This window comes from Euleptes europaea, chromosome 2 (assembly GCF_029931775.1).
Source record: "Euleptes europaea isolate rEulEur1 chromosome 2, rEulEur1.hap1, whole genome shotgun sequence".
In the NCBI taxonomy this organism is placed as follows: Eukaryota; Metazoa; Chordata; class Lepidosauria; order Squamata; family Sphaerodactylidae; genus Euleptes; species Euleptes europaea.
The window spans coordinates 44578704-44601344 of NC_079313.1; the positions used below are offsets into that span (position 1 = coordinate 44578704).

The window sequence follows — 22641 nt, forward strand, 5'->3', positions numbered from 1 at the left end:
CTTTTGCCTCTACTGCCAGGAGCCAGACTGATCAGTCTACACTGGCCTCTCTCCAACTTTTAAAGGTCAGCCTGAAGAACAGGCAGGTCTACCCATAGCCTCCTAGCTCTTGCAGGAGGGTGAACCTTCCCCTGAGAGCTGATTGGTTGGTAGATCCAGCCTCATACTTCCCTATTTTATCTCCTTCCTTCCCTGTTTTAACCCTGATCCCTGCCCTCCTGATCCCTGTCGCTCTGCTGGGCAATGTCTATGTTACTGGCTGAGTGGCCAGCAGGGTTCATGCCCTGTTCAGAACACTACCACCAAAAAGCACAACCAGCTGGGGCCCCCTGCTGCTTGTTCAGCCTTTAGCAGGAGTGAAGGTTAACTCCAACTGCTGCATTTTTCAAGCTTTTACTTATTTTAAACTTGCTTTATGTGGGTTTCCCCCATTTCTTTAAGCTTTTTGCACGCCTTTATAGGCCTGTTGCGCAGACAATTGGAATCTTGTAGTCGCACAAGTTTTAACATTCCATTTTATACCACTGGGTTATACGGTTTCTTAGTGTATTCTACATTACAGGATGCTATGTGGATAAAATGTGATTAAGGTTGGAAAGCCCCCAACATCCCAGACTCTGAGATTAATGTGGTGGGTTCACAGTCAATAGTAGTACTGGTGGTAGTACTTCTACATGCCACTAAGAAATGTATCACATAGTATTTATGAATGTGTTTAGTCACAATCATGTGGCTTTGAAATATTTGTCACACATATTTTTTTAAAAATGGAAATCAATAACGTGCAAAATGTAGTTAATGCTACATTGTTGGAACCCATCTTCAATTTCTGATGCGGTATGTTTACCGCAAGCAGGCATTCATTGAAGCTTAAAAACAACCATCAAGTGAGCAGACTAGCAGAAGACCATGCCATTTTAACTCGTTACCCTGCGAAGCTGAGAATGAGTCACAAAAACTTGAGATCTGGTATGTCTGAGGCACACTACCACAAATTTATTAGACCCAGCTCCTGTCATGATGAAGAGAATTGTATTTTGCAGGAGCTGTCCTCTTTATAGTCCTGACCAATGACCCAGCCTGACTAGGAAGCATTTACAGAGTTCAAGCAGAATCGTGTGGCCAGTTCTGACTGATTTGTGCAGGGAGGCTGCTTTGGCTGCTCTCCCTGCAATTAAAAGCAAAAACTGGATGGTTGGTAGTGCAGGAAAGGGCCGTCAAGTCACAGCTGACTTATGACAACCCCGTAGAGTTTTCAAGGCAAGAGACGTTCAGAGTTGGTTTGCCATTGCCTTCCTCCGTGTCATGACCCTGGTATTCCTTGGAGGTCTCCCATCCAAATACTTACCAGGGTCGACCCTGCTTAGCTTCCAAGATCTGACGAGATTGAGCTAGCCTTGGTGCACAGGCTGAATTCCCCTCTCTTAATCCTTCAGGTCACTCATGGTGGAATTGGGTCCTGACAGAATTCTTTACAGGAAAAGTGGGTTGTAACTGTAAATATATATATATAGATATTATTTGAAATTTGTATTTATTTACTAGATCTGTTAGCGTTTTTCAAAATTCAACAACCATAAAACCTTTACATCAACACTAAAACATAATAACTGAACTAAAACCCAAGTTCAAGTACTCAATTGAGAGTGAAAGCATTTTTTAAAAACCAGAGTATGTTGATCTAGAGGTCACCAAGGTATGGATGGCAGTGGCAGGGTTTCAGTCTTCCAGCAGAGGGCATGGCTGCTGAATCAGCTGAAGCTGAATAAAAGGACCCCAGGCCACTGGTACTACCAAATTGTCTGGGAGCAGCTCCAAGAATCCAGGATCACCTCCCCTTGGCAAACCTGATATTTTATGGAGAGTGTGGTCTCATCTAAGACAGGTTTTTCACTCTGTCAATAATGGGCCACCCAGCAACATCACTTCTGTACTGTCTAAATTGAGTCTGAGTTTCTTCACCTCCACCCAATCCAGTTTAAGATTAAAATTCCAGTAAAGATTATTGATATTGATCGGCATTCCCACAGCCAGTAACTGTTGCGCCGATTTCAAAGAGGGGAAAGAGGTATTTTTTTAGAAGTCAGAAGATTCCAGGAATAATAGAGCTCTCGTGTATTTGAACACATAAAATGGCCTTATATTGAATCAGACCATAACTCTATCAAAGTCAGTATTGTCCTAACTTGGGCACAGACATTGGGTCATGATATTTCATTGAATAAATGGGAAAGACTCTGGTAAAAAGACATGAAACATATACTTTCACAGTCCTTGAGAGAATATCTATAAAATGATTTACAGATGGTACTTGACACCAAAGAAATTAGCTAAAATGTATTCATCAATGTCACCGAAATGTTGGAAATGTCAAGAAGAAGTTGGTTCTTTTCATCACATCTGGTGGCTTTGTGAAAAGGCGAAAAATTTCTGGGATATGATCTATAATGAACTAAGGTTGATAGTACAACAGAATATACCCAAGACATCGGAAATGATGTTGTTAAGTATAATACCAGACTCTATAGTGACTCAGAGATCATTCTTGATACATGCCACCACTGCTGCAAGACTGTTATATGCAATGAAATGGAAAACCTCTGAGATACCAGACAAGGCCGCTTGGATTGACAAAATGATGGAACTGGCTGAAATGGCAAAACTAACTGCATTAATAAATCAAAAAGACAATATTGAATTTTTGGGTGAATGGGAGGCATGGACAACATATTGTTCAATTGAACTTAAACTGGGAAATATTAAGGATATGACTTGATCTAATTCAAAAAGTTGGGAGTAAAATCACTAAAGATAAAAAATCTATTGCAGGATTGATAGATTTGATGTATTATACTGAATTAGAATTGAATACAAAGAGAGAAATATGGATATTATATAGATGGAGAAGGGGAGAGGGGAAGTTAAAACATATATATATGTTTAGAGACAAGATAGAAAATGTTTTTTTTATATTACTTATTTTGTGGATCGAAACATAAATAAGATTGTAAACTAACTTGAAAATAATAAAAACTTTTTTTTAAATAGTCAGTATTGTCCTCTCTGACTGGTAGTATTCTTAGTGTAGTTTGCTTGTTTTAGTTTGCTTGGATTGTTAAGATAACAGTATTTATTATAACACTTACTGTGATTAAATAATGTAAATTATTTAAGATACCTGAATTAATTAGCAAGTGGCACATGTCTGCGGCATTATCATAACCTAGTTAGTACGTATCAGGTAAATGATAAAAGCTTACATTAAGATTGTTTTACATAATTTTCATTATCTGAAGTCTTAATGTGATGAGTATATTATGTGATGCAAAATTCCTTGCAAATGAAAACAATATCTTAATAAATCCTGCTAAAAAGCCAAATTTCGTCCTTAAATTTATTGTGTTGTATTCCTCATTGACTTTTTAAAAGCACCTTTTAGTTCACTGAAGTAACATCAGCAAAAATATGGCTCATTTTATTTTCTGAACATTTTGTGTGTTTATGGCTGTGATTTTATTCTGTTGGTTAGTAACACTGGCTTGTACAACTAGAAATCATCTTGGAAGTCCTTTGATTGAAGGGCATGGTAGAAATACTTTGAAAATATAATGTAAATTGGAATAATCTTGTTTAAAGGATAAAATTAAAGCAAAGTTTTGACTAAAGACTCATCAGCATGTTAAAATTGCGATGGCTATGACTCAGAAGACTGGGGTTCAATACCCAACATTCTGAAATTGGTTGCATTAAAATGGTGCCCCAAATACATTTTTAAAAAATCCTTTCCCCAATGAATGCAATGCAGCATGGAAAACCTGGTTTTGTTGGCACACTTCGCCGGAAGCTGTATTATTACTTAGCTACTAACATAGCAGGATTATCCTGAAGACAGAATCATTGGTTTGAGATGAGTTTTCATGATCAATTACTTTGAAGAATCTTTTCTCTGTGGGACTCTGAAGCAGGTATGTAAGCAGATCTATCCTAGCACATGTGAAGTTTCCATTAAAGAAAGGAAGAAGTGGCACATACACAGCAAGCAACCTGTGTTTGCTGCATTATCAGTGGCTACAGTACTGAATCCTGGTGGTGTCACTTCCTGACAATACATCGGAGTGTACTGCAAACAAGAAGAATAGAAGTGAGACACTCTTTGTTAGTTGTTGCTGACACAGTTGATGAGCAAGGCAGAAAGGCAAATGACAAAGGAAAGAATAAAAAAAATATTCAGACCAAGTTGCATTTCCTGGGTTAGTTTGTATTCTTGAGATGTCCCTGCAGTGATCAAACCAGAACAAAGGAGGAGCAACACAGAGAATAAGGTGTGAAATTAAAATCATCCAAATGCTTTCATCTAAGGAAGGCAGAATGGGAAGCGTTATAACACCCAGCCCAGCACATTTGCTGGATATAATCAAGGAGGAAGGATAGTACATGGCAGAGAATGATAACTACTGCTTTTAGCTACCACTCTGGTGAAATGACTGTTAAGCTGTCCTAGTTCATCTTCTGTCTTCGGTGCAGCCCCACATGTGGGACTGCGCCTGCGCGCAGGCCTACCGCCGGAAACTTTTATAGCCTTAGCCCTCAAACGGGATGCCCCTCCCACCGCAGGCGGGCCCGGCCCTAGCGCCGAACAGCCCGCATGCTCCTGGGCGGGGCATCCCTTTCCCTCCTCAGTTCCTTTCTTGCCGCCGCTTTGATCGGAGCTTTTTGCCTTACCTCAACTCATCGCGATTTTCGTAAGTCCTCCCTTGAGTCACGTCCTCCGTCTCCTCCGTCGTTCCTCCGTTCGTCCGTCTACAAAAAAAAAAAAAAAAGACTTTAAATTAAGAGAGAGAGAGGCGATTCCGGGCTCCATATTTGGCCCGGCCCCGGCCCTCCTCGGCCTAGTGCTGAAGTCTGCTATGGCCCCTAAGACCCCCTTCAAGATCTGTAAGACGTGCCCGGCTAAGATCCCGCACTCTGATCAGCATGACCTATGTCTTCCCTGCTTGGGCGAGGGGCACAACGTTTCTAAATGCTCTATATGTCAGGCCTTCTCTACCCGGTCTCGCAACGCTTGCGCTCACCGGCTGAGTGCTGAGCTATGGAAAAAGGCCCTCTCGGCGCCCTCCCCCTCGACGGGTTCCAGGACCCCGGGAGACGCGCACTCGGCACGCTCGGTACCGATCACCGGTACCAGCTCGACCCCAAGGCCTTCGGATCCGACACTCTCGGATCCGACCCATGTGTCGAAGAAGCATAAACATAAGTCGAAGCATCTAGAAAAAGGCTCCACCCACTTGGCGCGTAAGAAGTCCGCACCGACACCTGACCACTCGGTACCGACTACCCCTACATCGGTCCCATCCTCGGTCCCGACCTACTCTAGCCTCGGTACCACCTTCAGTACCGACCCCGGTTCCGAGAACGCCCTCGCTGCACTTGGGCTCGCCGCTTCACTCCTACTCAGATGTTGACCTGGATCTGCTCGAAGACCCGCTACTGATCTCGGATCCGGACACCTTGGACCCAGCTTCCGTGGTACCGACCCTATCGGTTCCACAACAGATTTTCCAGCCTGCTCCTTCCAGCTCTACTGCACCAGTCATTTCACCAGAGATGGTCAAAGACTGGATCGAATTCTGCCGCTTTCGACAACTCTCCTTCCGTGGGGAACCAGTTGTACTCTAGACACCTCAACCCCCCCTTCCCTTAACCCCACTCACACAACGTTCTCTTAGAGAGGAGTCAGAATTAGAGGACCCTGAGTCCAGAGAAGGAGTTCTGGGGGAATTTCAGAACCCTCCCCAGACGAGCTAGTGGGGGATACAGATGCTATTTCTCCATCTGAAGACCTCAAACTCCGGACGGAGCAGATGATAAGAATGGCCGAGGCACTCGATATTAATATTTCTACAGCCGATAACAGGCCAAAAGACAAGATTCTGAGTCGACTTTACCCCGATTCTCCCGGCATCGCTGCCTTACCCATTCTCGAAGGACTTTCAGAAGCAGCCATGTCGCTCTGGAAGAAACCTGCATCTCTTCCAGCATCCTCAAAGAAGGTTGAGGACCTGTATAGAATTAAACCAGAGTCAGCTGAATTCCTTACTGTCCACCCTCCTCCTTCTTCTATTGTGACCACAGAGATGCAATCTCGACAGCGACAGGGCTCACATTCATCGCCTGGTGATAAGGAGAGTAAGAGACTGGACCAGTTGGGTAGACGGACCTACACCTCGTCTGCTCTCAGTTTCAGCATCTCCAACTATCAAACCATCATGGGGGGGTATCAACTCTTTTTATGGGAAAAGACTGCCCCCCACATCGACCTGCTTCCTGAGGAATCTAGGAATGCAATGAGCCTCATCCAGGCAGAGGCCACCCGCCTGTCAAGACAGCAAATCAATGCTGGCAAGCATGCAGCAGACAGTGCAACTAGGACAATGGCCTCGGCGATTACCCTATGTCGCCACTCCTGGCTCCATTCCACAGCCCTCCCTCTAGATACGAGATCACATATCGAAGATCTTCCCTTTGAAGGAAACACCCTGTTTGCATCTACCACTACTGATTTCCTGACAAATTTGAAGAAAGATCGTCAAACGGCACGGTCTCTTGGAGTGGCTCATCCCTTCCAACAGCAACAAAGAGAAAAACCTCAATATCGCCAACAGTCTTTCGGTCCTTCCTACAACAGATACCAGAGATTCCAGAGGTTTCATCCGTATCCTCAACAGGGAAAGTTCCAGCACCACAGCCAACAACCCCAGCAAAAGCAGGGCTTCAAGCAGCGCTCAACTCCTGGTTCTCTGAACAAAGACCAGAGACAATCCTCCCAAAAATTCTGACTAGCACCCCAGCTCTCACGGGAGGAATTACCGTTCTTGAATAGGTTGTCTAAGTTTTATGAGGCCTGGCAAGCTATATGTTCTGACGCTTGGGTCCTCAAAGTTATTTCCCAGGGTTACCGTTTGGAGTTCAAGTTCATCCCTCCCTGCTCCCCTGCAAGTTCTGCTGGGGATAACCCCTTCCCAGATTTTGCACCCCAACTAGAAGAACTTCTCATGAAGGGTGCTGTTCAGAAAGTTAACCCCCCTTGTTTTGGTTTCTTTTCTAGGATTTTCATGGTTGATAAAAAGGATGGAGGCTCTAGGCCCATCATTGATCTCAGATCTTTAAATAAATGTTTGTGAGTTTCAAAGTTCAGAATGGTTTCCTTACCTTCTGTTATGGAACTTATCACACCTAACACCTGGTTTGTAGTGCTGGATCTCAAGGACGCATACTTTCATGTGTCCATTCACCCTGATCACCGACGCTTCCTGATGTTCCGTTATGGGTCTGAGTTCTTCCAGTATTCAGTCCTTCCATTTAGCCTTGCCACAGCCCCTAGAGTTTTTACGAAGTGCATGGCAGTGGTCATGTCCTTTCTCAGGGATCGGGGTTGCACTATCTTCCCCTACCTTGACGATTGGCTACTTACAGCCACTAGCTCAGAGTCACTTTCTACCAATTTACAGTTGGTCCTCTCTACATGCACCAGACTGGGCCTCATGGTCAATCTCAAGAAGTCCAAACTAAACCCTTCCCCCAGGGCACAGTTTATTGGAGCAGTGTTAGACTCCAAAGCTGGGCAGGCATTCCTCCCTAATGAAAGGGTAGCCTCTATTAGAGGTCTCATCCACCATTTCCTGAGATGCAGACACCAACCTGTGGTTACGATACAACGATTGTTGGGCCTAATGGCTTCAACGACTGCAGTTACTCCCTTAGCTAGACTACGTATGAGGGAACTGCAGAACTGGTTTATCAGATCCTACGACTTTTCACGCCACTCTAAGTGGCACAGATTGTCCGTCCCAAGGCCTATCCTAAGGTCCCTCCTGTGGTGGCTGGCCGTACCTAATCTTCTTAAAGGCGCTCCCCTCGGCTTCTGGAAGCCAGACTTTACTCTCATCACAGACGCCTCTCTGGAGGGTTGGGGAGGTCATTGTGGGGGTCTTTCTACTCCGAGTAGATGGCCCTCTAGTGAAGCGTCTATGCATATTAATTTCCTAGAATTGCGAGCTGTACGTTACGTTCTTACCTCCTTTACAGATATCCTCCAGAATTCGAGGACACTTCTGCAGTCGGACAACTCCTGCACAGTGTTCTATATCAACAAACAAGGGGGCACGGGGTCCATCCCCCTCTGCAAGGAGGCCCAGAAAGTTTGGAAAGTAGCTTTGGTGCACAGTATAGAGTTACGGGCCATACACATAGCGGGAGTCCACAACACGTGGGCAGACTCCCTGAGCAGGGATTTTTCAACAAACCACGAATGGGAGCTACAGGATCACTTCCTCCTACCCATTTTTCAGGAGTGGGGTACTCCCCAAATAGACCTGTTTGCTACCAGGGACAACAAGAAAGCTGCACAATTTTGCTCGCTAGCAGGGAACGACCCTACTTCCCTGGGGGATGCGTTCCAACTCACCTGGTCCAATCACCTGTTTTATGCTTTTCCCCCATTCCCGTTACTAGCGAGGGTTCTGGGGAAAATGGTTGCAGACGATACAGACTGCATCCTCATAGCTCCTCGGTGGCTGAGACAAATTTGGTTTTCACTACTGATGAAGCTGGCGAAAGGGAGATGCAGGCCCCTTCCCAACCATCTGAACCTGCTTCGCTGGGGCGACCTAGCACACTACGATGTACAGAGACTACACCTCATGGCCTGGAGAATTCTTCCCAATTATTAATGGGTTGTTTGCATTCAGTCCAGGAGGTCCTTCTACAAGCAAGACGCACGTCCACTCGTTATTCCTATGATAGAAAGTGGGACAGATTCCTGTCCTGGGCGACACGAGAGGGTCATTCCCCCTTTGGCTGCCCTCTCCCTAGAATTTTGGATTATTTGTTACAATTGACCAAGAGAGGCCTGTCGGTCTCCTCTGTGCGAGTACATCTTGCAGCTATCTCAGCCTTTCATGATAAGGTAGAAGGGTATACAGTTTTTTCCCACCCTCTTTCAAAGCGTTTTTTGAAGGGCCTTAACAATCTGTTCCCACCACGTCCCATGTTAACGCCCCAATGGTCTCTATCCCTGGTTCTAGCTAAACTCATGTTAGAACCTTTTGAGCCTTTGGCCCAAGCCCCCCTGTCCAGTTTATCTGCTAAGGTGGCCTTTCTGGTGGCAGTGACGTCAACCAGAAGGGTAGGAGAACTAGCAGCTCTGCGCATAGACAGACCTTTTCTCAAGATTTATAATGAAAAGGTGGTCCTTCACCCCAGTGTTAAGTTTAAGCCCAAGGTGATATCTACCTTTCACTTGGTGCAAGACTTGGTTTTACCTGTGTTTTTTCCCAATCCTTCCTCTCAGGCAGAAAAGACATTACACACCCTTGACTTAAGAAGGGCCATTCTTTATTACATTGAGCGAACCAAACACTTTAGAAGGTCTAATTCTCTTTTCGTGTGTTATCAGCGTCCCAAGAAGGGAAAGCCCGTATCTGCTCAGTCTATAGCAAGATGGGTAGTCTCAGCGATTAAGCTGGCATACAGACAAGCGAGGGTCCCTTGTCCGTTAGGGATTAGGGCCCATTCCACTAGGGCACAGGGTGCTTCTGCCGCTCTCCACAGAAGGGTTCCGATCAGCGACATCTGTAGAGCAGCAACGTGGTCTTCTGAAGATACCTTCGTGAGACACTACGCTCTGGACCTGCAAGCCAGAAAGGATGCAGCAGTGGGCAGAGCGGTTCTTCAGACGCTGTTTTCCTAGTCGACCCCACCTCCTATTGGGTAAGCTTGTTAAAATCCCACATGTGGGGCTGCACCGAAGACAGAAGATGAAAACAGAGTTGCACTTACCTGTAACTGCTGTTCATTGATGTCTTCGGTGCAGACACACATCCCTCCCTTCCGTCCCCGCTGTCGACCTAGTAAAAAGAAGAAATGTTATTAAGGCAGGCTCATGGTTATTTAGTGTACTGATCTGGTACTTACCTGCTATAGTCCTGGTCGGCGGCGGAGAAGGAACTGAGGAGGGAAAGGGATGCCCCGCCCAGGAGCATGCGGGCTGTTCGGCGCTAGGGCCGGGCCCGCCTGCGGTGGGAGGGGCATCCCCAGTTTGAGGGCTAAGGCTATAAAAGTTTCCGGCGGTAGGCCTGCGCGCAGGTGCAGTCCCACATGTGTGTCTGCACCGAAGACATCAATGAACAGCAGTTACAGGTAAGTTCAACTCTGTTTTACTGAAGTTGTTTAAATGTCTAAAATCCATTATACTTTTTTGAGGAGCCCTCCCGGTGGGGTGGGGGGGCTATAGGGCATCCATCTAAATCCATCCCTACGTGATGCCTTAGCATAAGTGGTTGAGACAGAAAATGAAAGCAGAGCAGCAGAACACTCAACATCACTGTGAGCAAAAAACAACAACCAGGTACTTCCACAACAACAGCAAAACCCCCAAATTTTACTAACACAAGGTAAGTGCTAGCTGGATCCAGTGCTAATTACACAATATGTTTTCCTTATGAAAGAGATCACCTGCTTCAGCAGTACGAGGAAAACTTTACTTCCCTCCTTGTTTAACTAGAACACCCAATGTTGCTGCTCCTGGAGGGACTTGAACTTGCCTCCCTGCCACTGTGTGTAGTCTGAAGACAAGAGGCACATGTCAATGTGAGTATGCCCACTTTTTTATTAGAACCCAAATCCACACTAAACCAGCCTGAGTGTAAGGAAGAAAAGAGGCCTCCGGCAGCCTTGCCCTCCTAGGAGTTTTTGGCTTAGGTTCTACACCTGGCTTAAAGCTGCCCTCAAATCTAGACAGTAGTAAGGGATCTGTGAAAAGTGGTGAGACAAGCTTGAGTTTGTCTTTAGTCTTCTATGCAGTCCCACATTGGAACTGCACATGCGCAGGCCTGCTGAAGGAGAGAAATTTGGTGTGTGCATTGCTCTTTGTGCCAAAAGCAGTACATGCTGAAGGGGAGAGGCACCATCTTCCCTTTGTTATTCTTTTGCTACCGAGCTGAGAGGATCTCTCTAGCTTCGCTGTCTTTTTGAACTTCATAGCTATTTCACTATTTTCTTCGTGGACTTCTGGTGATACATAATGGTTCAGAAGTCCCTGTTTTAAAAATGTCTTCAGTGAGGGATGAAAATGCCTCAAACAGATGAGCACTCCCTCTGTGTTATTTGTCCAGGCAAGTTCCCCAATGTTGGTTCCTGACATTGTCAGCAATTTACTCCCAAGGCTGGGTCCAATAGGGCTTCCCACCTACAAGCTGCCCTGTGGAAGCATGCTTTGTCAGGTTTGGGCAGGTGGCATCATCCCAAACTCTGTCCCATTGGACTGTTCAAACAATTAGACTGTGTTATGAGCATGTGCGTACTCCTTGTCCTCTGTCTCTCTGAGCCCTCTCCACCAGGTCACAAGCATCATCCTTGGCGTTCCATGGGAAAATTCCATTACAGGAAGTCTGCAAAGCTGCAACATAATCATCCACTGACACATTCATCCGCCATTATGCTGTGGACACAGATGCAAGACAAGATGCAGCAGTTGGAAAGGCGGTACTGCCCTCGCTATTTGCCTGAGAGCTCTACACCTTCCACCTGGTGAGTAGCTTGGTACTCTCCCAATGTGAGACTGCAAGAAGACTGAAGATGAAATCAGGGTTGCACTTACTTGTAACTGTTGTTTGTCTAGTCATCTTCTGTGCAAGCACACATTCCCTCCCCCCCCCCCCGTCCCACTGCTCTCGGGGACATGCAGGTGCTTGTGTCTTGGCGGTGCATTATGGGCACAGGGGAACTGAGGGAAGATGGCACCTCTCCCCTTCAGCACACGCTGCTTTTGGCAGGAAGCACACCATGCGCATCAAAGGGGAGGGGTGCCCATTCTACTCCTAAGAAGCTAGAAATTTCTCTCCACTGACGGGCCTGCACATATGTAGTCCTGCACAGAAGACAACTCGACGAACAACAGTTACAGTTAAGTACAACCCTGTTATCTGGATAGAGTGAAAAACAAAATATGGGAATAATACAAATATCTGGACTGTGGAATTCGCAGTCTCAAAATGTAAAAATAGTACCAAGCATTCACAGTTAACATCCAGGACTAGAATACTTGGTGATAGTCACTCCAGGCATCCAAACAATATGCAGGTTACTTCATTCAAGAGGGAATGCAAGAGGCCAAAGAACTAGAGCAAAAGAGAAAGCAGAAATAGGTATCACTACTGATCCACAAAGGTATAAATGGGAGTTAGACTCCCATGGCAGGGATCCAAGTATCTAGGCAGCAAATAATCCAAAAGGAGAAGTGAAGCAGGGACATGTTTCGTGAGTTTATGGGTAACTACACAGCTGCGCAAATGTCAGTGGTTTGGAGCCAATTATAAGTAGAACACACTGTGGCCAAACACAGGGCTGAACACATGTTAGGAACAGATTCTTGCCCCACTTGTAGGGCATGCTGTTGAGTTTAAAACCAACGCTTTTTTTCTTTCTAAGCCTGGAAACAGGGAAGGCAAAATGGGTGAGCAGGTGTATAATCCGACTGAACAAGGAGTAGTTCTGCAATCCTTGGAAAAGTTCCAAACAAGCTTAAAAAGAAGTTTCCAAGTGGAGAGAGGCAATTTTGGCCTGTCTTGGCAGTGCTGGAGGTAGTCTTGGCCTGTTCAGAGAAATTGCTTCTTGGCCCTGTAAACCAGTAGCCAACAAGTGATGTTGTCCATTCAGTGCACTTGCAGAAAAAGAATGCAGGCAACTCAGTTTAAAAAACAGTGACTCCTTCCTCACAAGTGATTTCTGGGAGACAAATGCAAAAGAGACAAGCTTGTAAAAACTGTGGATTTCCCCATGGTCCTACACAGTTCAGTGCATTTGAAAAATGCTGTTTTCAGTGTGGGAAGCATAATCATTTTGCAAGATGCTACCAGGCCAGAGCCCGGACAAATGAAGTGTACTCAGTTGATGACACTCTGGAGCATGAATTTTGTATTGACACAGTAGATGCAAGAAAGAGTGGAGTTAATAACTGCACATGAATGGGACTGATTTTCCATTTAAATTGGACACTGGTGCTCAAGTTAGTGTCTTATTGGAACACGATTGTACACATTATCAGTATGGCCAAAATAGAGAGCTACAAAAATGAGGAGTAGTTCAAACAGCTTAACTCTAAGGAACAACTCCAACAGGTTCATGCAAGCACTCTGGACTAACTGAACAGCCTATGTAAACATGTGATCTTAGGGAAGGTCTTCAAATTAACACACGACTAACATAAGGGAATATCTTGAAATTATAAATTCTATCACAACAAATGGAAAGACTATAGAGATAGCAAAATTAGCCTTTAGCAGAAGATAGTTGCATAGGAAAGCACTCTGTGAACTGAAACCTCTTTCTGTATTGGCCTAAAATGGAGAAGAGAGGAGCAGACTCCCTCAGGCCTTGTTCACTTCTTCTCCAGACATGTGTCCTGCTTATGGCCAGAGGGTGGTATGTCCTAGGAAGGTGACCTGGCTCTTTGTTCCTCTGTTTCTCCAGGAAAGAGTCTGTTTTTCAGAAATAGGTTTGTTTTTCAATTTTCCTCTACTTTTTCATTTTTAAAATATTGTTGCGGATGTGAGGGCAATCTGGCTGACACATTTGTCACCCCATTGATCACCAGGGGTGATGTGGCTGATCTGGCTGGCTAGGTGGGTGTCCCCTATTTCCCTCACCACTCCATGTGGTGCACTCTTGGTGGAAGCTGCACGCTTGGTGGAAGAGGACGACCATCCCAGATAGAAGGAGAAGGAATATTGTTGTTGCCAAAAGTGGCAGTTTGTAGAGGAAGGGTGACGACATTTTGCATGGACTGTATGCTTACTGTGAAATTTTATCATTTTAATGTTCAGTTTAATTTACAGAGGAAGCATCCTCCAGTCCAACCCCCCCCCCCAAGTTTTTAGCCCCCCCCCCAAGCATTTTGTTCTATCACTGCCTCTGCTCAAGCAGTTTTTGTTATAATTATCTGCTAATGTTGGAGGGAAAGAATAATTTTTGTTTGAATCTCAGTGCTGCTTGTCTTTAATAGATAATGCCATTTCCATCATTTGTAATTTACAACTATATGCATTGTACTGTGATCAGACAGATATATAAAAGACACAGTGGCTTCCATAGAATTGGTTGACTTCTGTTAAAAGAAAAAAAATGCAAAACATACAGATTAAAGACTAAACAATATTATAATTTGATTTACATCAGTGAGTTGCCATCTCTTCCTCCAATGAGCTCAAACTCCTTGATCAAGTTTTAACCTCACACCTGTGAATAAGGTTGCCAACTTCCAGGTATACAGTTGATATTACAAGTTTGATTAACTTCCAGGTAGGGCCTGGAGTTCTTCTGGAATTACAACTCATGTTCAGACTAAAGAGATCAGTTCTCGTGGAGAAAATGGCATCTTCAGAAGATGGTTTCTGCAACATCACATCCCTGCTGAGCTCCCTTCCTTCCCAAAACTCTGCTCTCCCCAGTCTTCGCCCCCAATCCCCAGGAATTTCTCAACCTGGAGTTGGCAACCCTCCCTGTGAGGCATGTTAAAAAGTGGTGACAGCCAAGGATCCACATGTGATCTTCATGTCTGAGTGGGGATTTGAGCAAAGGTCTTTCATGTTCAAGTACAGCACACCAGCACCTGCCTTACAAAGACTATATCAGCAAGACAGTAGTGCATTAGGGGAGGGGCCGTGGCTCAGTCGTAGAGCATCTGCTTGGCATGCAGAAGGTCCTAGGTTCAATCCCCAGCATCTCCATTTAAAGAGATTAGGCAAGTAGACCTCTGCCTGAGATCCTGGAGAGCTGCTGCCGGTCTGAGTAGACAGTACTGACTTGGATGGACTGAGGGTCTGATTTCAGTAGAAGGCAGCTTCATGTGTTCATGTGTGTTCAATTTAAAATTCTCCCTATATGAACCTATAAGCCAACTTTGCTCATGCCAGCTTTCTTCTGGGAATGCCTTCATTGAAAGGAGTACACTCTGCCCATGTTTATTCAGGCAGCAGTCTCTGTCACTGCTCCTGCCCCTTGGAATGGGCTTCTGGAAGTACTCTGGAAGGGTGTATTCCCTGCAGCCTTTGGGAAGCTCATAAACATTTTCTCTTTCAAAGGACCTTCTGGCTGAGGGCTGTATGTTTCTGGCAAAGGTGTTTCTTTTCAGAGGTGCTCTGAAAAGTTGATTATTTATTATGCAAACTGTTTTTTCCCTTGCTCCTTTGTAAACCATCATAAACTTTATGTAAAGGCAGGATAGAAATGTTTTAATAAAATATCAGTGGTTTATATTTGTAATCTTTGGTATATGAGGGCTATTAAAATAACAGAATGCTAATTTTACTAGTACTGTGCCAAGATTATTTTTTAAATAACTGAACCATTTGAAATCTTTTGAAGGAAAAGCTGGTCTTAGTTGATAAGTTCTCGTCTTCGTTGATTAGTTTTGTCCGCTTCCTTGAATTGGGCAGGGATCAGAAGGTCCCTCATATCTTGTGACTAGGACAGTAACTGAGCAGTTTTACTTGTCAGAACAACTTAGCCAAAATTAACTTGAGATCTTCCACCTTTTGTATGTGATCTGCTGATGCATTTGCACCAAATTTGACTGTGAAGTGGTGCCTGGCCTTTGCAATTTTTTGATGTTAAACAGCCCCAGTGGCTCTAGCTTGTCTCTTTGGCAAGGAGTCACTTTCCCTTCCTTTAGAGAGATCCATCAGTGCCAGAATCTGTTCATGTGCTGAAATCAGAGAACTTCAAAAACAGATGTTAAACAAGCCTAAACAAGCCAGCATGATTTTGTATTAATTCCAAAAACCCTGGGAAATTATTTGGTGTAACACACCTGTCTTTGAAATTGCAACACACATCACACCTTGCTTTTGCAAATGCAAAACTTGACAAAAATATGCAGCTCACCCTGGACAGACTTGCTAGACACATTAGGGTTGCTTGCAATACACCCACTGGTAGCACATGATTACGCAAATTGAATTTGCAAAATTTATGCTGCTGCACCATTTACCTCTCCCTTGCCCTAAGTGAATCATCTTACACCTGCTCTACCAAACCCTTCCTCAAAGTTGCTCAGCATGGTGTACATAGGTTTAGGCCAATCTCCCCCCCCCCACACACACACAGAGTAGAATAATTTAGTAAGGCAGAACTACATACTTGGTAGCAAATATGAGATTCCCATCCCTGTGCTGCTGATGTGCAAAGTAGGGGGAAGAAGAAGAAGAGTTGTTTTTTATATGCTAACTTTCTCTACCACTTAAGGAAGAATCAAACCGGCTTACAATTACCTTCCCATCCCTTCCCCTCCCCACAACAGACACCCTGTGAGGTAGGTGAGGCTGAGTGTGATTAGCCGAAGGTTATCCAGCTGGCTTCATGTGAAGGAGTGGGGAAACAAATCCAGTTCACCAGATTAGCCTCTGCTGCTAAGGAGAGCCACCAGCAGCTACTCTGGAAATTTGGTGCCTCTGCCCTAAAAAACAGCCCCCCAGAGCCCCGCAAAGATTCCCCATATGCTTCAATGGAGGCTTTTAAAAGTAATTCTGCAGAGATCCTCCAACTTGACGATGGCTTTGTTAGGCTTGTTCCTGGTTACTGCGGGGCTTGCAAGACCCCCCCCTTCAGTTAGTTCTGCAGAGATCCTTCATTTTGACAATGGATCTGTTGGGCTTGATCCTGGGTTCTGTAGGGCTTGCAAGATCCCCACCCACCTTCATTTTCCACTGCTGAGATTCTCTAGTGTGACATAGGTTCTGCTGGTCTTGCACTGCCTGAATGGGCCTGGGTTCTGATGGGAACCTGCACATTGTCAAGTGTTCTGCTGAGCTTGCACAAGTGCACCCCCCTGCACTTAAGATAGCTTTGCAGGGCTACTATGGGTTGGACTTGGTGTTAAAAAAGAAAAAAAAAACCTCACCCAAATGCTGGCATTCTGTGTTTTGACAATGGTTCTGTTGGGCTAGCACTGCCAGAGCAGGCCTGTGTTCTGATGGGCACCTGCACATTTCATTTGTTTCATCTGGGCTAGCAAAAGTGCCCCCCCTTCAGCATTCTGCATTGACGTACCCTCCTCTGGACTTACAACACTCACCCCGCGGAGATTCTCTGCTGGTCTTGCACTGCCTGAGTGAGCTTGTGTACTGATGGGCACCTGCATATTTCATTTGGTTCGTGCAGGTGCCCATCATAACACAGGCTCACTCTGCCAGTGATTTTAAAGGAATTTTTGTCTGCGTTTTTAATAAGTGAGGTGGGAGAGCTGTGGAAACTTGTCCATCCATGGAGTGGGCAAGGCATGGACTGAGTGGTTGAGCGCCTCCTCAGGATAGTGGAAGCCTTTGCAAGAAATTTTGCACATGCCCTGCTCACAGAAGAAGAAGAGTTGGTTTTTATATGCCAACTTGCTCTACCTTTTAAGGAGTCTCAAACCAGCTTACAGTCTCCTTCCCTTCCTCTCCCCATAACAGACACCTTGTGAGGTAGGTGAAGCCGAGAGTTCAAAGAGAACTGTGACTAGCCCAAGGTCACCCTGCTGGCTTCATGTGTAGGAGTGGGGAAACCAACCTGGTTCACCAGATTAGAGTCGCTGCTCATGTGGAGGAGTGGGGAATCAAACCTGGTTCTCAAGATTAGCGTCCACCACTCTTAACCACACCACACTGGGCAAGGAGAAGGCACAACCCATACAATACCTTTCTCCACTGATGGACAACATATGGTTTCTGTCCTTTGGGATTACAGGGCTTTGTGGCTGTGCAGGATCTGAAACAGGTTAGAATCATAGAGTTGGAAGGGACCACCAGGGTCATCTAGTCCAACCCCCTGCACAATGCAGGAAACTCTGAACTACCTCCCCCCACACCCCCAGTGACCCACACTTATGTCCAGAAGATGGCCAAGGTGCTCTCCCACTCATGATCTGCCTAAGGTTATAGAATCAGCATTGCTGACAGATGGCCATCTAGCCTCTTCTTAAAAACCTCCAGGGAAGGCGATCTTACCACCTCCCAAGGAAGCCTGTTCCACTGAGGAACTGCTTTAAGTGAGGTTCTTCTCTCACTTTTCAGCTCCAGCATTGTAGCAAACCATACCATTCTGAGCAGCAGCAAGGCCTGAAGATGACTAACACAGAATCAAACCAGTGGCTCATCTAACTCTGATTGTGTTCTGACAGAGGCTCTGCCCAGCTCTGTTACCTGAAATATTTTCACTGCAGATGTGGGAAATTGAATGTGGGTCTTTCCAACCATGTATGTAATTAGCTCCAAGAACTCCTTTTGTGTGTATGCAAATATGGCAGTAGCAATATTTTTTTAAAAAAGTTTGGGTGGAACAAAGACCATTATTACATGGGTAAAGAATTTGCTTTACACATTAAATACATACATACCTGGCAGAGGGGAGGAAAGTGAGGAAGATCCGGTTGGCTCTCTAGCAACGGTTTAGCAAAAGCCGAGTTCCATCTAGCCTGCCTTTTTTCCTCCTCTTCTTGCAAATATTTGGCCTGGGCAGGGCCGGAGGCATGAGGTCATAGCCTAGGACCTGTGATACTCAGCTTGGCAAATCCATATAAACCCAAATTTGTTTTTCTCTTTATTTTTGTAATGTGGTCATTTCCCCCTTTTTTGCAAACTGCGTTGGGTCCCTCTGAGAAAAGGAGCCTAAAAATGCATTCCTCTTATGCCTCACTGTATTCTTGGATTGGACCTAGTCTTCCAAGCCTTCTCTCTGAAACTAGTTTTCTCTTACTGGTCAACATGTGTGGGTACGTGTGTGTGGGGGTGGGGGTGCCTGAAAAAATGCTCTTACAACACGCTATATGTGGATGGACTCTTGGCCAGACAGAAAACTTGTATTGTTTATATTCTGCCTTTTGACCATGATGACCTCAAAGAAGTTTATAACATTGTAAAAATACCATCTTAGCTCGTTCCTCCTCCCCAGTGTTCTAGTCCCCACTGCTGAGCAACTGCTTCTTTCCTCTCAAAACAAGAGGTCTTTAATGTCCTGAGAACCAAGCAGGGAGGAAAATGGAAAGTATGGTTGGCCTGGCCTTGCCTAGCCTGTCTGGTTGGTAGTATTAAGTGAATGAGGCTTCTCTGCCCATATGTAGGCTTTCTGTGTTATAAGACCTTAGTATGCTTTGTCTGATAATTGGGTGGCTTCAGAAGGGGTAGTGGGAAAATTATGGGGGAGCACCCACTGCCTGATGCAGAGATCCTTGAATGGTGGAATGGCATCTTTTAGGCTGCAGAGCCCATTAGGAAACACAAAATCCAAAAGCAGCATATATATGCTTTCCCAAGGAATTACAAGAGGTTTAGCCATAACAGACAGTGCATCGTCTTTATTTACCTAATTAATAAGTAATTCTGCGAAAAGTCCTGATAACATATTCCCTGTTTGAGTTACTAGGACAAAAACTAATACTCATCAGCAGACGCCAGGGTCAGGTCATTCCCAAGGATTTTACATGCTGATGGACACATACAACATTGAATTCCTCCCAAGAAAGTACTTTATCATCTTCCATTCAGTGCAGAGTTTGTGAAGTTTATTATGAAGATGTATTGCTTTTCCAATTAAATCAACCCACAAGAATCTTGGACAGTTACTCAAGACTGGATCCTTATTTGCACACCTGTTTATAGGGATGAATATTTAATCAAAACAATTAAAAAGTAACCATGAAGAAAACTGAGGTTTGCAAATTCATTCTGAGTGGAAATACTTTATACACAAGACAAACAAGATGTGCAAATTCGCACAGCATTTCTTCCCAGCATGCAGTTGTAGGTTTTTAAACCCAGAAAGAATATTGGGAGCCAGTAAATTAGGTTAGTGTCAAAATTTAGAATGAGTGAACCCTGAGATCAAATCCCTCCTTTGCTATTACAATTAAAGGGCAACTTTGGATGGGTTACCATCTCCTCTCAACCCTCCTCCTAGGATCCCTGTGAGGATAAGATATGGAGAGAGGGATCATGTGACAGGGTGAGCCCTTGGAAGGAAGGTGGGATCAATGTGTAGCGATAATAATAAAATATAGTATTTAAAACTGTAAGTAGATAATAGGATGCCTGTAATGCTGCACTCAATCCAGAAAGCTGTAACCAGCTAATAGGCACACTTATATGTAAGTCTCAATTAACTCAGGGCATACTGCCAAGTAACTATGCTCAGGAGCTGGTTGCATGTTATGGAGATTAAATGGCAAAGAAACCAAGGCAATATTAAACCCTATTTTAAACTGTCATGTACACAAACCTGGCTTGTTGCCAGGCTCATACACCTCTTATCCCTTCCCTCTGCCCCCATGCATGGAATATTCTGGCTAAAAATTAACTGCAGCTACTTCTGATAACAAGCACGTGGATCAACTGGAGCTAGTTCCCCCTCAAAACCAGGTTATAAAGATTCCCACTTTGTAGGAGAAGAACTAATTGCATTTTACCTGCATGCCTGAATTTATGCATCACATGTGGCTGGAGCCAATTTTAAACTGGGATTCTTCACATTGGAAGGGTCAATAACAAACAGGATTCATGCACATGTCAATTTAATGTGATGGTTGAATGCAGCCAAATGTGTGCACTTTGGTTTTGATAACTGCCACCTCACCAGAACACCCCCAATTCTAAGCATCTTTATTTGGAAGCAAGCCCCTTGCTTCAGTGGTGATTTGCTTGCTTCAAACTGTGTTTAAGATTATAGCTCAATTTTCTGTGGCCTGGGCTGCTGGTGTCATATGAGTAAGAACTGATGTGATTCACAAAGCATTGATGAATAATATTTGGTATTTATATTGCACTTTTCTTAATCATAATCTTTACTACTCCCCTGTAAGGTAGGCCAGTTTATTACATTACAGACACGATGCTAAAGTTGATATATTGTTTAATGACATTGAATTAGTCCTTAGTGCATGGGTAAGATTTGAATTGGCAACGTCCTGGCTCATCCTCATTCTTTTAGTCACTGTGGCTGCTTCCACAGGGTCAATTCTCCTTGTAGCTTGAAGCCACACAGCAGTTTCCCTGGCACATTCCTTGCCTCAGCCTCCCATGGCCACCATTCCTCCCACCACCGCTAGAAGACCAGTTTTAGACATCAGTAATTGCTAAATTGTTGTAATGTTATAACAATCTGCTAATTCCTCTGAATTCCCAGTTTTCATTAAATATATATTGAGCCCCCTTTTTTGTGCAGAGATGTAAGCAGAAATGTGGATCTCTGCCACAAAAAGAGCTAAGGGCTTCTTCTTTTTTAATGAAAGCTAAGAATTCAAAGAAACTAGGGCAGGGGTGTGGAACCTTTTTTCTGACAAGGGCCATTTTGATATTTATAACATCATTCACGGGCCAAATAAAAACTGTTGAAGGCTTTCACGGTCAGAGTTCATTGGTTTTTGTAGGTTATCCGGGCTGTGTAACCGTGGTCTTGGTATTTTCTTTCCTGACGTTTCTTCCTACACACTTGACACTGAGAGACACTGTCCTTCAGTGTTACTCCTCTGAAGATGCCTGCCACAGCTGCTGGCGAAACGTCAGGAAAGAAAATACCAAGACCACGGTTACACAGCCCGGATAACCTACGAGAACCAACAAATAAAAACTGTCAACTTAAAAATTAGCCGACCGAGCCCCAAGCAGGCAGCTGCCCCAGATGACCCCCCCCCCGGCGTGGGCAAGCAGGCAGGCATCCAACCAGTGGCGCACTCGCCCACCTGGTGGCACAGGATGGTCTGTTGCACCAGCTGGGTGTAGCCGTCCAGCCACATGCCAGAGTTGCTCCTGCTCCGCATGGTCCAGGCCAGATTCTACAGCCGGCTCCTGCGACCTCCACCTACAGGGATGAAATGACGACACACTGGCTAAGAACTTGCCCTCCCCCCCGCGCATTCTGGCCCTGCCCCCTTTAACCCCTCTATTGTCGCCACTTCCGTCCCCAGCCCTCTTGTAGTACAGAGGGAATACTTTTCTCCATGGCCCAGGTGGGAAAGAGTTAATACAGTTTCTTGGGTGGTCTTAGCAGCTCCATAGCTAATGACTCTTCTGCAAGGGGAAAAAAAGGTTCCTTTTCTCGGCAAAACAAACTCACATCTGCCTTGAATTGAAGCTATTCCTGTCCGCGGGAGGGGGCGGATCGCTAGCCTTAGATCCTTCTGAGCTAGAGATCTGCCAGGACCCATGAAGGGCCAGACCAAATGATTTCGCGGGCCTTAAACGGCCCCTGGGGCCTGACATCCCCCACCCCTGAACTAGGGGTTACAGATGAGTGGAGCACAATTAGACCACAATGTTGTGTGGAGGCTACAAAAAGTGCTGCAGTGTGGTAGCTGATATGGACAAAAACTTCCACATGGAAGCAGCCTACATGTTCTACTAGTTAAACTTTGAAAGAGAGATGGTTAAGAAATCACACCACTGCCTTCTGGAAGCCATTTTTGTGCCGTGAGCAGACACTGCCTTGCCCCTTTAAAAGATTTCTTCCCAAGGAAAAAAAATAAAATAAAAATGCAAAGTTCTCAGAAGCCTATGCCAAGTTAAATTCTGTGATTTATGGCGTCATTGCAACTATGTTAATTTCCAGTTTCACTGCTTG

At 44.9% G+C, this 22641-nt stretch overlaps 1 protein-coding gene across 1 annotated transcript in view; it reads right to left on the reverse strand.

Moving 5' to 3' along the window:
• The window catches only part of CNN3 (calponin 3), a 58873-nt gene extending 45190 nt beyond the window's left edge, over positions 1-13683 (reverse strand). Inside the window, exon 1 of the mRNA XM_056844467.1 lies at positions 13679-13683. The gene's annotated coding sequence lies outside the window, so the exon portion shown is untranslated. The remainder of the gene's footprint in view (positions 1-13678) is intronic.
• Positions 13684-22641: the final 8958 nt, after the last annotated feature.